This window comes from Rutidosis leptorrhynchoides, chromosome 5, assembly GCF_046630445.1.
Source record: "Rutidosis leptorrhynchoides isolate AG116_Rl617_1_P2 chromosome 5, CSIRO_AGI_Rlap_v1, whole genome shotgun sequence".
In the NCBI taxonomy this organism is placed as follows: domain Eukaryota; kingdom Viridiplantae; phylum Streptophyta; class Magnoliopsida; order Asterales; family Asteraceae; genus Rutidosis; species Rutidosis leptorrhynchoides.
In genome coordinates, this window is record NC_092337.1 from 66828958 (window position 1) to 66843295 (window position 14338).

Below are 14338 nucleotides of genomic sequence, written 5' to 3' on the forward strand. Positions count from 1 at the left end.
GAACACTTAGAACTTGAAGATAGAACTTGAGAGAGATCAATTAGATGAAGAAAATTGAAGAATGAAAGTGTTTGTAGGTGTTTTTGGTCGTTGGTGTATGGATTAGATATAAAGGATATGTAATTTTGTTTTCATGTAAATAAGTCATGAATGATTACTCATATTTTTGTAATTTTATGAGATATTTCATGCTAGTTGCCAAATGATGGTTCCCACATGTGTTAGGTGACTCACATGGGCTGCTAATAGCTGATCATTGGAGTGTATATACCAATAGTACATACATCTAAAAGCTGTGTATTGTACGAGTACGAATACGGGTGCATACGAGTAGAATTGTTGATGAAACTGAACGAGGATGTAATTGTAAGCATTTTTTTTAAGTAGAAGTATTTTGATAAGTGTATTGAAGTCTTTCAAAAGTGTATAAATACATATTAAAACACTACATGTATATACATTTTAACTGAGTCGTTAAGTCATCGTTAGTCGTTACATGTAAGTGTTGTTTTGAAACATTTAGGTTAACGATCTTGTTAAATGTTGTTAACCCAATGTTTATAATATCAAATGAGATGTTAAATTATTATATTATCATGATATTATCATGTATGAATATCTCTTAATATGATATATATACATTAAATGTCTTTACAACGATAATCGTTACATATATGTCTCGTTTAAAAATCATTAAGTTAGTAGTCTTGTTTTTACATATGTAGTTCATTGTTAATATACTTAATGATATGTTTACTTATCATAGTATCATGTTAACTATATATATATCCATATATATGTCATCATATAGTTTTTACAAGTTTTAACGTTCGTGAATCACCGGTCAACTTGGGTGGTCAGTTGTCTATATGAAACATATTTCAATTAATCAAGTCTTAACAAGTTTGATTGCTTAACATGTTGGAAACATTTAATCATGTAAATATAAATCTCAATTAATATATATAAACATGGAAAAGTTCGGGTCACTACAGTACCTACCCGTTAAATAAATTTCGTCCCGAAATTTTAAGCTGTTGAAGGTGTTGACGAATCTTCTGGAAATAGATGCGGGTATTTCTTCTTCATCTGATCTTCACGCTCCCAGGTGAACTCGGGTCCTCTACGAGCATTCCATTAAACCTTAACAATTGGTATCTTGTTTTGCTTAAGTCTTTTAACCTCATGATCCATTATTTCGACGGGTTCTTCGATGAATTGAAGTTTTTCGTTGATTTGGATTTCATCTAACGGAATAGTGAGATCTTCTTTAGCAAAACATTTCTTCAAATTCGAGACGTGGAAAGTGTTATGTACAGCCGCGAGTTGTTGAGGTAACTCTAGTCGGTAAGCTACTGGTCCGACACGATCAATAATCTTGAATGGTCCAATATACCTTGGATTTAATTTCCCTCGTTTACCAAATCGAACAACGCCTTTCCAAGGTGCAACTTTAAGCATGACCATCTCTCCAATTTCAAATTCTATATCTTTTCTTTTAATGTCAGCGTAGCTCTTTTGTCGACTTTGGGCGGTTTTCAACCGTTGTTGAATTTGGATGATCTTCTCGGTAGTTTCTTGTATAATCTCCGGACCCGTAATCTGTCTATCCCCCACTTCACTCCAACAAATCGGAGACCTGCACTTTCTACCATAAAGTGCTTCAAACGGCGCCATCTCAATGCTTGAATGGTAGCTGTTGTTGTAGGAAAATTCTACTAACGGTAGATGTCGATCCCAACTGTTTCCGAAATCAATAACACATGCTCGTAGCATGTCTTCAAGCATTTGTATCGTCCTTTCGCTCTGCCCATCAGTTTGTGGATGATAGGCAGTACTCATGTCTAGACGAGTTCCTAATGCTTGCTGTAATGTCTGCCAGAATCTTGAAATAAATCTGCCATCCCTATCAGAGATAATAGAGATTGGTATTCCATGTCTAGAGATGACTTCCTTCAAATACAGTCGTGCTAACTTCTCCATCTTGTCATCTTCTCTTATTGGCAGGAAGTGTGCTGATTTGGTGAGACGATCAACTATTACCCAAATAGTATCAAAACCACTTGCAGTCCTTGGCAATTTAGTGATGAAATCCATGGTAATGTTTTCCCATTTCCATTCCGGGATTTCGGGTTGTTGAAGTAGACCTGATGGTTTTTGATGCTCAGCTTTGACCTTAGAACACGTCAAACATTCTCCTACGTATTTAGCAACATCGGCTTTCATACCCGGCCACCAAAAATGTTTCTTGAGATCCTTGTACATCTTCCCCGTTCCAGGATGTATTGAGTATCTGGTTTTATGAGCTTCTCTAAGTACCATTTCTCTCATATCTCCAAATTTTGGTACCCAAATCCTTTCAGCCCTATACCGGGTTCCGTCTTCCCGAATATTAAGATGCTTCTCCGATCCTTTGGGTATTTCATCCTTTAAATTTCCCTCTTTTAAAACTCCTTGTTGCGCCTCCTTTATTTGAGTAATAATGTTATTATGAATCATTATATTCATAGATTTTACTCGAATGGGTTCTCTGTCCTTCCTGCTCAAGGCATCTGTCATAACCCGTCCTTAACCGTAAGAACGTGTTAGATAACGTATGATTTCATTGCGAGATATTGACCTCTATATGCGACATTTTTAAAAGAAAAACTGCATATATTATACATTACAAACCATGATTCTTATTTTTGATACAAGCTTTGGACGAAATAAAGATGATTATCGTTTAGCGATAATCTTCGACTTACAAACTTTACAAATGATGATAACAACACGATTTCTAGCATATTTTACAACACAAGTTCTTGGATATGCAGTCTTATTTTTGACACAAATATGCGTACGCAAGATCCTGCTCAAATTCAACATAATGCAGCGGAAACTTCTAATTATCACCTGAGAATAAACATGTTTAAAACGTCAACATAAAGTTGGTGAGATATAGGTTTAGTGCCGGCAGCAATATATATATTGTTGAGTCCCCAAAATAATTAAGGATTTAATTATGACAAAACAATATTTATTTGCACTAAAGTGTTATGTGCAACCAGCACACGTTTGTTTATGTATAGTCAGCTAATATAGCTGTGTCGAGTGTTTAGTATGCTGCCTAGTCTATCAGCACAAGGTAGAAATGTATTCTTCGAATCAGCACAGGATGTGAACCCAGCAAATCAAGAATATCAAGTGACTCAGCATATGAAGGACCAGTAAGTCTGGATATTAGCATACAACACAAGACAGCCATGCTCCATTACAAGCATGGTAGTTTCCCAGAGTGGTCTACATCAACGCACTATTCAACAGAAGTCGAAGACAAAGTTGAACAGAAAAGGACAGGAGTCGGCGGCTGACAAGTGACCTTACAAGACCACGTGGGAATGCAGAAGTGGAACGCATGTGCAGACATGTGTTATACTTTATTCATACCTAGGGAACACAACATTCCATTTGTTTAAATCAAATGGTAGTGCCAAACCGAATTGGTGTGTTCCAGCAAATAGCTACCTAAGAGGAAAGAAGGAGAGCACGCCTTCTGACACAATTGTCCCCACAAGTACAAGGCATCCAATGTACTAGTGGACAATAGATTAATTACACGGTAAATAGAACTACTATATATATTGTTGTATCCACTATTGTAAAAACTAGTGGTGTGGGTTTATCTGTTAGAGTCAAAACCGTGTAATAGCTTTAGTTTATCTCTTAGCTATAATCTAGGTAATCTGTATCAACCAACTATCATTTCCGCCAAGGATAGTTGTGATTCTTTCTGATTTAATCAATAAAGAATAACAGTTGAAAATTACCTGTGACTCTATCTTATTTACTACAGAATACTAAACGTGTTTAACTGACTAGTTTATTAAGAAAAGAATTGTATTCACCCCCCCTCTACAATACTCCTGTTGTTATTAAGGGACCAACAACTGGTATCAGAGCGTCAGTCTTGATAATTAATATCTTGGATCTGAATTCTCTTATGGCTTCGTATTCAAACTCAGCTTACCTTGAGAATGGCTCGTCTAACAGACCACCTAAGTTTGATGAAGATGAGTATGAAACCTGGAAGGCAAGGTTCATGCTCCATCTTGAGTCTGTGGATTCACTCATGCCTGGAATTGCCAAAGATGGCCCTTTTGTTCCCACTGAGACAGTTGGTAGTGCACCAGCAACAGCTGACACTCCTGCCATCCCTGGCAGAGAGGTTATTCTCACTCCCTCTAGATGGGATGATGAGGATAAACGTCGAGTTGGTCTTGACCCTAAAATCAGAACCCTGTTAGCCATAACTTTGCCTAACCCACTGTTCAAACTGATCAAGGGAAAAGAAAATGCTAAGCTTATGCTTGACTACCTAGATGTCACCTATGAGGGTATGGGAGAAGTTAGGCAGAACAGGATGATCGCTCTTAAAAGAGAATATGAAATGTTCTTTGCCTATAAGAATGAAACCCTTAAGCAAACCTTCATTAGGTTTAACTCTTTGATAGCAGACCTGACCACTTTAAATGTAACCTACACTGAATTTGAACAAGTGAACAAATTCATTGATGCACTGCCATGTAAATGGAAACCTGTTACTGACCCATTAAGAACCACACAGACCCTAAAGAACTTTAACCTGTCTTCTCTCTACAGTTCCCTTTGGAATCATGAGAAGGCAGAAGCCAAGTTTGAACTTAACATGAAAGAAAACTTTAGGTCTGCCCCCACCACTTCAAAATCATCTAAAAATGATGATGCTGCTCTTATTGCTGCTGCTAAATGGAAGAAAGCTCAAAAAGCTTTACTGGTTCAAAAGTTACTGGCAGAACAAGAGTCAGCTGATAGTGTTGAGGAAAGTGGTACTGGGTCTGAAGAAAGCAGTACAGATGAAAGTGATGTAGAAGGGTTTGCTGAAGGTATGGCTCTGCTGGCTAGGCAGTTCAAAAGGTTCAATCGTAGTAGAACCAGCAAGTCATACAAAGGGAGCAAAAAGCCAAATGCTAGGTACAACAGCAAGTCAGTCAAGGGTCCTAAATCTGAGTGCTTTAATTGTGGGAAGGTTGGACATTTTGCTGCTGAATGCATGTCCAAGAAACCTTCCACGTCACATGCTAACTCTTTCTCAAAAGCTGATAAGTACAAAAACAAGTACAAAGCTATGAAAGCTCAGATGAAGGAAAGTGCAAAGACTGACAAGAAGGGTAAACAGCCAGAAAAGGTTCTAGTTGCTGAACATCATGACTGGGATGAAGCCAGCACGTCCTCATCTTCTGATAGTGAAGCTGATGATGATGGTGCTGGTTATGCTACTGGTAAAAAGCTGTGTTTGATGGCCAAAGAGGTCGAGGAGTCTGATGAGGATGATGGTGGTAGTACGTTTTTGGCTGATATGAGGGAAGCTGATCATAACAGAGATTCTCCTCAATGGAAAACTGAAATGATGTATAAGGTTGATAATTTTCGAACTTATACTGATGATGAAAAAGCTGAAATGTTTGACTACCTAAGAATTGATTTATGCAGAAGCTGCAAACGTGAAGAGAGTTTGAAATCTAATAACAAATCCTTAAATGAAAAACTCAAAGGCAAAAATGATGAAATTAAGATCTTAAAAGATACAATTTCCAAACTTGAAAAACAAAACTTTGCTTTAGAAACTCTTCACGTTGAGGCAGCAGAAGTCAAGACCCAGCTGGAAAATCTCAAAAGAGTTGTTGCTTCATGGTGCACATCTGCTCAACGCACAGCTAAATGTGTTAACGAGCAGGTGCCTGCCCAAGTTCAAGCCTTCTTTGCTTGTGACTATGCTGCTGCTGCTGCTATTGCAGAAGTTACTTTCATGGACCCGATTCTTGAAACTGATCCTGAAGCTGTCTTGCCAAATACTTTTGCCAAGATAGTTGAAGGTAAAAAGGTTATGACAAACAAATTTGTTAGACCTACTGTGTCCCCACCACCTGCCATGAAAGAAATTTTGGAGGATGAAGTTAGAGCAAGAGAAGCCAGTAACTCAATTGATGAGACTACTGACCCCTCAAGCATCCACTACATGACTCCGAAAGAAAGACGTATTAAAAGGGAAATCACTGAAAACAACTTGAGAAAAGTTAAACCAACTGATTCCCCTTCGTGTTCGAGTTCTACCAGTGCTAAGCCAGCTGATGACCAATCTACTGGTTACCCAGTAGCTGCAGACAAGCCAGTGAAACGAAATACTGGAAAATCTAAGGCAGCAGTTAAGATATCTACTGGTTCATCAGCATCAGAAGACAAGCCAGCAACTTCCCACGCTAACTTGTCAAATGATAAAGGAAAGACAGTTCGCCATGGTCATGGTACTGGTTCCAAAAGGAAAGCTGCCCATAAGGGAAAAGCAAAAATTGACTCGACTGATGAGCTGTCTATCACTGAGATAATGACAGCCAAGCTTGACCAGCTAATTGAGGCAGTAACTAAAAGTCGACCCGATCCTACTGCCCTTATTAGATCTGTGCATGACCAGCCACAAAAGCCAAAAGTGAGAAAATGCTACAAATGTGGCAGCAAAGCTCACCTGGCTAACCAGTGTACTCAAACCCAAACCCCATCTGCTGCTTCTTCTAGCAAGCCAGTAGAAAAGAAGAAGTCATCAAAGGTGACTCCTTCAGAACCCATCCTAGGATGGGTTCCCAAAAAGAACTAATCTCTAAGTTATTGTGCAGGGCATTCAAAACAAGCAAATCTGGTATCTCGACAGTGGTTGTTCGAGACATATGACCGGAAGTAAGTCCCTGCTGATGGACTATCAGGAAAAGGATGGTCCAGTTGTTTCGTATGGAGATAATTCGTTGGGTTACACAAAGGGTTTTGGTACTTTGACAAATGGGAATGTCACGTTCTCAAATGTTGCATATGTAGTTGGGCTTAAACATAACTTACTCAGCATAAGCCAACTGACAAGCAAGAATAAGATAGTCCAATTCAGAAAGAAAATTGGTACTATTTTTGATAAGACAGGGAAGCCACTGCTTACTGCAAAACGTCATGAAAACATGTATCAAATTGACATGAACACAGCAGTCACAACAACTGATACTTGTTTCTATTCGAAGGCAGCAGACAACCTGAAGTGGTTATGGCACAAGAGACTCTCACATCTCAACTTCAAAGATATTCACAAATTATCCAGTAGAAGTTTGGTGTCTGGGCTACCCACAATGTCTTATGTGAAGGACAGATTGTGTCCTGGTTGTGAAAAGGGGAAACATCACCATGCCTCGTTCAAATCAAAGCAAATCTCATCTGTTGAGAAACCATTTCACTTACTTCATATGGATCTATTTGGTCCAGTGAATGTGGCCAGCTGTAGTGGGAAGAAGTATACACTGGTTATTGTTGATGAATACTCGAGATACACTTGGGTGTTCTTTCTAAGGCAAAAGAGTGAAGCTGCTGATGAAATCATCAATTTTGTCAAAAGAATGGAGCTTTTGAATGGGCAACTGGTGAAGCAACTAAGAAGTGATCATGGTACAGAATTCAGAAATGCTACATTAGAAGAATTTTGTGCTGACAAAGGTCTTTCCCAAAATTTCTCTGCTGTGAGAACACCTCAGCAAAATGGTGTTGCAGAAAGAAGAAACAGAACTCTCATTGAAGCAGCAAGATCTATGTTGGCTGAGTCTGGGTTGAAGAATTCCTACTGGGCAGAAGCTGTGAATACTGCCTGTTTTACCCAGAATAGATCTCTTATTGTGAAAAGACATCAGAAAACTGCTTATGAAGTTCTCAAAGGAAGAAGACCCTCAATTTCATTTCTTCATGTATTTGGCACTCCCTGTTACATTCTAAATAATAGGGATCAGCTGGGCAAATTCGATGCTAAAGCTGATGAAGGTATATTCCTTGGATATTCCAACATGTCAAAGGCATATAGGGTCTACAACAAAAGAAGAGGTTGTTTTGAAGAATCCATTAATGTTACATTCGATGAAACTGCCTCTGCTTCATCTACTGATCGTGAAGATGAAGTGTTACTGTTTGAAGAGCCTACTCAGCAAGCTCTTGATGATGAAGAGCCAGCAGCACAACCCTCACCAATCCATGCTGCTGGGTTCTCTGATGATGAAATGGAACATTCTGTTCCATCTGTGTCTAAACCAAGTGGACCTACTGGCTCTACTGAAGTGCTGCAACTTGAGCCTAGGTCTGCTGGTTCTGAGAGATCACAAGCTGGTACTGATTCTACTGATATTGATCAGCAACCTTCTGTTGCTGCTCACTCATCTGAACCAGCTGATGATCAAGATGCTATGTGTTCTACAACCAGCTCACCTGTTCATAACACCAAATGGACAAGGGAGCATCCGATTGAGCAGATTATTGGTAATCTTGCGAGTGGTGTTAAAACACGGAGGCATGCTACCAGTAACTTTTGTATGCATGTTAATTTTGTGTCTACCAGTGAGCCCACGTGTCCTGAGGAAGCACTTCAAGATCCTAGCTGGGTTGGTTCAATGCAAGAAGAAATTACTCAGTTTGATAGGAACAAAGTGTGGACATTGGTACCTGAACCTGAGGATAAGACAAAGAAGATCATTGGTACTAAGTGGGTGTTTAAAAACAAGATGGATGAAGATGGTGTCGTTATCAGAAACAAAGCAAGATTGGTTGCTCAAGGGTTTAGACAGGAAGAAGGATTGGATTATGGGGAAACTTATGCACCAGTGGCTAGGATGGAAGCTATCAGATTGTTCTTAGCATATGCTGCTAGGATGAACTTTAGAGTATTTCAGATGGATGTTAAATCTGCATTTCTGAATGGGAAGCTGCAAGAAGAAGTTTATGTCAAACAGCCTCCTGGTTTTGTAAGCAGTAAATATCCAGACCATGTCTACAAGTTAGACAAAGCTCTTTATGGCCTTAAACAGGCTCCAAGAGCATGGTATGAGACACTTCATGTGTATCTCACTGGTATAGGTTTTAAAGTTGGAACAATTGATACCACTCTATTCTCAAAAGAGATAGATGGTGATCTCTTGTTGGTACAGATATATGTGGATGATATTATTTATGGTTCTAAAAATGAAAAACATTGTCAAGATTTTTCAAAACGTATGTCAAAGGCATATGAAATGAGTTTACAAAGAGATCTGCAATACTTTTTAGGATTGCAGATCAAACAACTTGATGATGGAATATTCATAAGTCAAGATAAATATATCAAAGATATGTTAAAGAAATTTGGTCTGACCTGTTTAAAAGACATAGGGACTCCAATGGCAGCATCCATTAAAATAGATGCTGATCCAAATGGTGAACCAGTCAATATCACTGAATATAGAGGTATGATTGGATCCCTACTTTATCTCACAGCCAGCAGACCAGATATTATGTTCGCCACATGTCTCTGTGCCAGATATCAAGCTGATCCTAAAGAGTCACACTTGCTGGCAGTAAAAATAATATTCAGATACCTAAAAGGTACTGCTAAACGTGGTCTTTGGTATCCCAAAGACCAGGATTTTGAACTAATTGGGTATTCAGATGCTGACTTTGCAGGGTGTAAAATAGACAGGAAAAGTACTACTGGTGGGTGCCAGTTACTGGGTAGTAGGCTAGTCAGCTGGACAAGCAAAAAGCAAAATACTGTGTCCACATCCACTGCTGAAGCAGAATATGTCTCTGCTGGTAGTTGTACTGCTCAAGTACTATGGATGCAAAGCCAGCTAAAGGACTATGGTGTTCATGTTACAAAAACTCCAATCTACTGTGACAACACCAGTGCAATTGCTATCACCAACAATCCTGTGATGCACTCAAGGACTAAGCACATCGATGTTCGGTATCATTTCATAAGGGATCATGTTCAAAAGGGTGATGTTGAGTTACATTTTATTTCTACAGACCAGCAATTAGCAGACCTATTTACAAAGCCATTAGATGAGAAACGCTTTAACTATCTCATCTCTGAGCTGGGTATGCTTGAGCTTTAAATAAAGGACAACTTTTGTTGGTGTGCTGGCTCTACAACGTGTAGGGCAAACCAGTAAGTCACATTTATATACTTACTGCCTACATGTCAAACAACCAGCACAGCAAGGTCTTTTATATTTTGGTTACTTAAATGTTTTAAATGAAATAATAAATAGCTCTCCAAATTTAATGATTCCTTAAAACTGGAAACTCATTTACTTCCAATGATTTAAATTAAATTCATGACATATTAAATGTAACAAAAGTATTTTGTATTTAATACAAAAAAAAATTATTTTTGAGGTTTTAAATCAATTTGTTTGAAATGAAATCTGATGCATTTAATGCTGTATGGGAGTAATGAGTGTTTAAGCCGTATAAATGTCATGTCAACCGTCTGTCTCCCTTTGAAAACGTGCCAGTCTGTCACATCTGCCCACGCGCCTGCAGATGACAGTAATTTTCTCTCTCCTGCACTTTTTCACCCACTCACAACGGATAAAAGTGTGTTTCATCTTACAAAATAACCTTCGGTTATTCATTTTTCAAAATACACACACTTTTACTCTCAAAATCTTTTCAATCTTCAAATCTTCATCCTACACTCATCAATGGCAGAACAACAACAGCAATCACCACGTGCTGCAAGCCAGCAAGAGGAACAACAGCAACAACAACCTCAAACAGTCGAACCACAACAACAACCACAACCTGCCCCACATCCGGCACCGGCACCGGAGGAACCGGTGGTTCAAGAACACGTCGTTCAAGGACCACTGTTCAATCTTCACCCCAACCTGATTAGGGCTCCCAATGCACCTGATCACTCACTGATTCGCCTATCTAGAGGCAATGCTGCACATGCCCTCTCTATTCCCAAATCGAAGGTTAACAAAGGGTATGAGGCCCTCATCGAATACATCCGTCAATCACCTTTGGCAAGAGCCATCACCGGTGTACCTTCCCGATTCTATGCTGCCTGTTTGGCACGATTTTGGTATACTGCCACTGTTGCCACCACTCCCGGCAACGTTCCATGTATTCGTGGCATGGTGACTGAAACCCTAAATTGCTCTGTCACCGTCGAAGCTATTAGACGTGCTCTTCAATTGCCCGGTGGACCATTTGTTGCTTCACCTACTAGTGACGAATTAAGAAGGGAGGTGTTGGAGACCATTGGGTTTGCTGAACCAGTGGCACATACACCGTTGAGAAAGCATATGCCACCTCTGTGGTACTACTTCTTTGGGTTGATGACTCAGTGCATGAGTCAAAAGTCAGGAAGCTTTGACCAATGCTCAGATTTTGAGCTCAAGCTTGGTCATGGGTTGTTGTTCAACAGGAACATCGATTACGCCCTTGAAATTTATTTGAGGCTAAGGGAAATGGTGACTGCTAGAGTAAGAACCAACTTGATTCCATTTCCACGATTCTTAAGCCTGGTATTTGAAAGTGAACTGGGTGAAGCTTATCAGCAAATTGCTGATCAATCATTTGAGGTCCCAGTAAAACAAGGGGGTATGCCAAAGGATGTACCTGCTGCTCCATATGCTGAGTTGACACCAGCAATGAACGAGTATCTTGCTGCTCGTCGTGGAGCCACCCAATCGACTGCCTCTGGTTCTGCACCAGCTGAGGGGGAGGGTCCTCAGCGAAAGCCTGCAACGCGAAGGAAGCAGCCAGCTACCTCAACTAGTACAGCCACCGTCTCATATACTGGTAAAGCAGTAGTTGTATTAGAATCTAGTGCTCTCTAATCATAAAGAACAGCCCTAGTCTTATATACTGACTACCCAATTCTAGTGTTGGAATCCGTTGCTCATCTATTTCTTGGTAACAGGCAAACCTAAGCGTGCTAAAGCTGGCTCCAAGCGAACCACAGGGGAGATTGCACCAGTCTCAGCTGCTGCTCCTGCAAAGGATGTAGCTATGGAACCTGGTGCGTTTCTAGACCAAACAGCAGAACAATCTAACTTAATTGAAAATCTTTTAACTGCTGACTTGAAAAATGTTGAGGGAGTTAACGGTATAACCCTGGCTCCCAAGCTGACTGGTTTTAAAACTGGTGTCAAGAAGAGTAGCAACCCATACTCGTCTAACCAGGCACTTCCACATTTTTCTGAAATGAACTTATTGCAATACTCTCTGCTGACAGTACAACCAGCAGAGAACATAACTGACCCCCAAAGCAGGCTTGAGCTGGGTCTTCATCGTGTTGAACCAGCTCAGGTGACTGCACAGCCAGTATGTTACTCGGATACTGTTAAGAGTCGCACTCCTACATCATTACCAGCCAGATCTCTTACACTATCTGGGTCAACATGTGTTGCCAATGAGTCAGCAGAGTCACCGCTGTACTTACAGACACCTTCTTCTGTCTCATTCGAAGGGCTGACCAAATCAAAAGTCTGTCCCCAGAGACCAAAAACAGAGGCAATTGTTGAGTCAAATTTATTTGGTTCTACAGTTGCTAACATAACTTGTTCTATTGTTTCAGTTCTTAGCAGGGTAGATGAACAGGCAGAGGGGGAGCAAAATAAAGATGTTGTTATTCCCACTGGTGATATTGCTGCCTCTGCTACTGGTGTTGGTGCCACTGATTCTGTTACTGGTGGTGCTGATGCTAGTACTGTTGATTCTGCTGCTGCTGGTGTGGAAGATGTTATCATGGAAGAACCTCCTGTTCTTGAGAAGGTTATTGACAATATTGTCAAGGATGTTCTTCTTGATGAACCTGTCACCCAGCCAAGAGTGGACCCTGCATTAATGTCTGATGAGCCTGCTGATTCTTCTGATTCTTCTTCTATGGAACGTCAAGTTCTTACAGAATCGGCAGTTCGTCATCCTATTGGTCCGATTTTGGTTGCTACTGAACCAACCGCTGAGGTTGCTGATGTTAAGGATGCTGGTACCTCTGCTGACACAACTACTGATTCGATTAAGGCTTCTGTTACTGATGTGCTAGCGAGGTGTATATAAAATAGTTATTATTTTACTAGGAAAAACTATTAAATACGATACAATTTTACACAAGATATTTATTTATTTATAGAATGGATATACTTAAACCTTGCTACAACACTTATAGGCAGTGTACCTAATCGTACAGTAGTGTAGTTTTTAGTAAGTCCGGTTCGTTCCACAGGGAAATCTTTAAACAAAGCTCAACGCTATATTAGTTTACTTTTATAAAAATACAAATATATATATAAGTAATATTATTATTATAAAGGGGGGGTTTTTACCGTTTAATGACCGGTTTGTCGATTTTAAGACTTTAGTCGCAGTTAAAACCTAATGTAAAATATAAAATAAATACAAGACTTTAAATTAAAGCGTAAAGTAAATAACGATAATGAAATTGCGAATAATAAAAATGCGATAAAATAAAATTGCGATAATTAAAAAGTACGATAATTAAAAGTGCGATTAAATAACAATAAATAAAAGTGCGATAATTAGAAGTGCAATTAAATATAAAATAAAGGAAATTAAATATGAAATAAAAGAATTATGCTTATTTAAACTTCCGTAATCATGATGTTTGACGTGTTGATTTTAGTTTTATGCCCATGGGTTAATTGTCCTTTGTCCTGGATTATTCAATATGTCCGTCTGGTTTTTGTCCATAACAGTCCATCAGTCATAAATATAAATTGCAAGTGTCCTTGTCAAATTATTATTATACCCAAAGATAAATATTCCAACTAATTGGGGATTCGAATTGTAACAAGGTTTTAATACTTTGTTTAATGAATACACCAGGTTATCGACTGCGTGTAAACCAAGGTTTTACTACTTTGTTAACAATTACACCAATTACCCTTGAATGTAATTTCACCCCTGTTTTAATTATTCTAGTGGCTATTAATCCATTCCCGTGTCCGGTTAAATGAACGATTATTCGTACATATAAATACCCCGCCCATCGTGTCCGATCGAGTGTATATGGTAATTTATAGGGACGCCCAATTGTAAATCTTTATATTAACATTAACAAACTTTCATTTAGTTAAACAAATATAAAGCCCATTAATAGCCCATAGTCTAGTTTCCACAAGTGTCGTTCTTTTATCCAAACCTCAATTATGGTACAAAGCCCAATTACCCAATTTTAGTAATTAGCCCAACATCATGATTACTTCGTTTTAAATAAGCATAATAATAACTTAGCTACGAGACATTAATATAAAAAGGTTGAACATAACTTACAATGATTAAAAATAGCGTAGCGTTACACGGACAGAATTTCGACTTACACCCTTACAACATTCGCTAACATACCCTTATTATTAGAATTAAAATTAAAATTAAAATATAAATTATATATATATATATATATTACGTATATATTGAGAGAGAGATGAAATAAGATATGAAATTTGATCAGAATTCG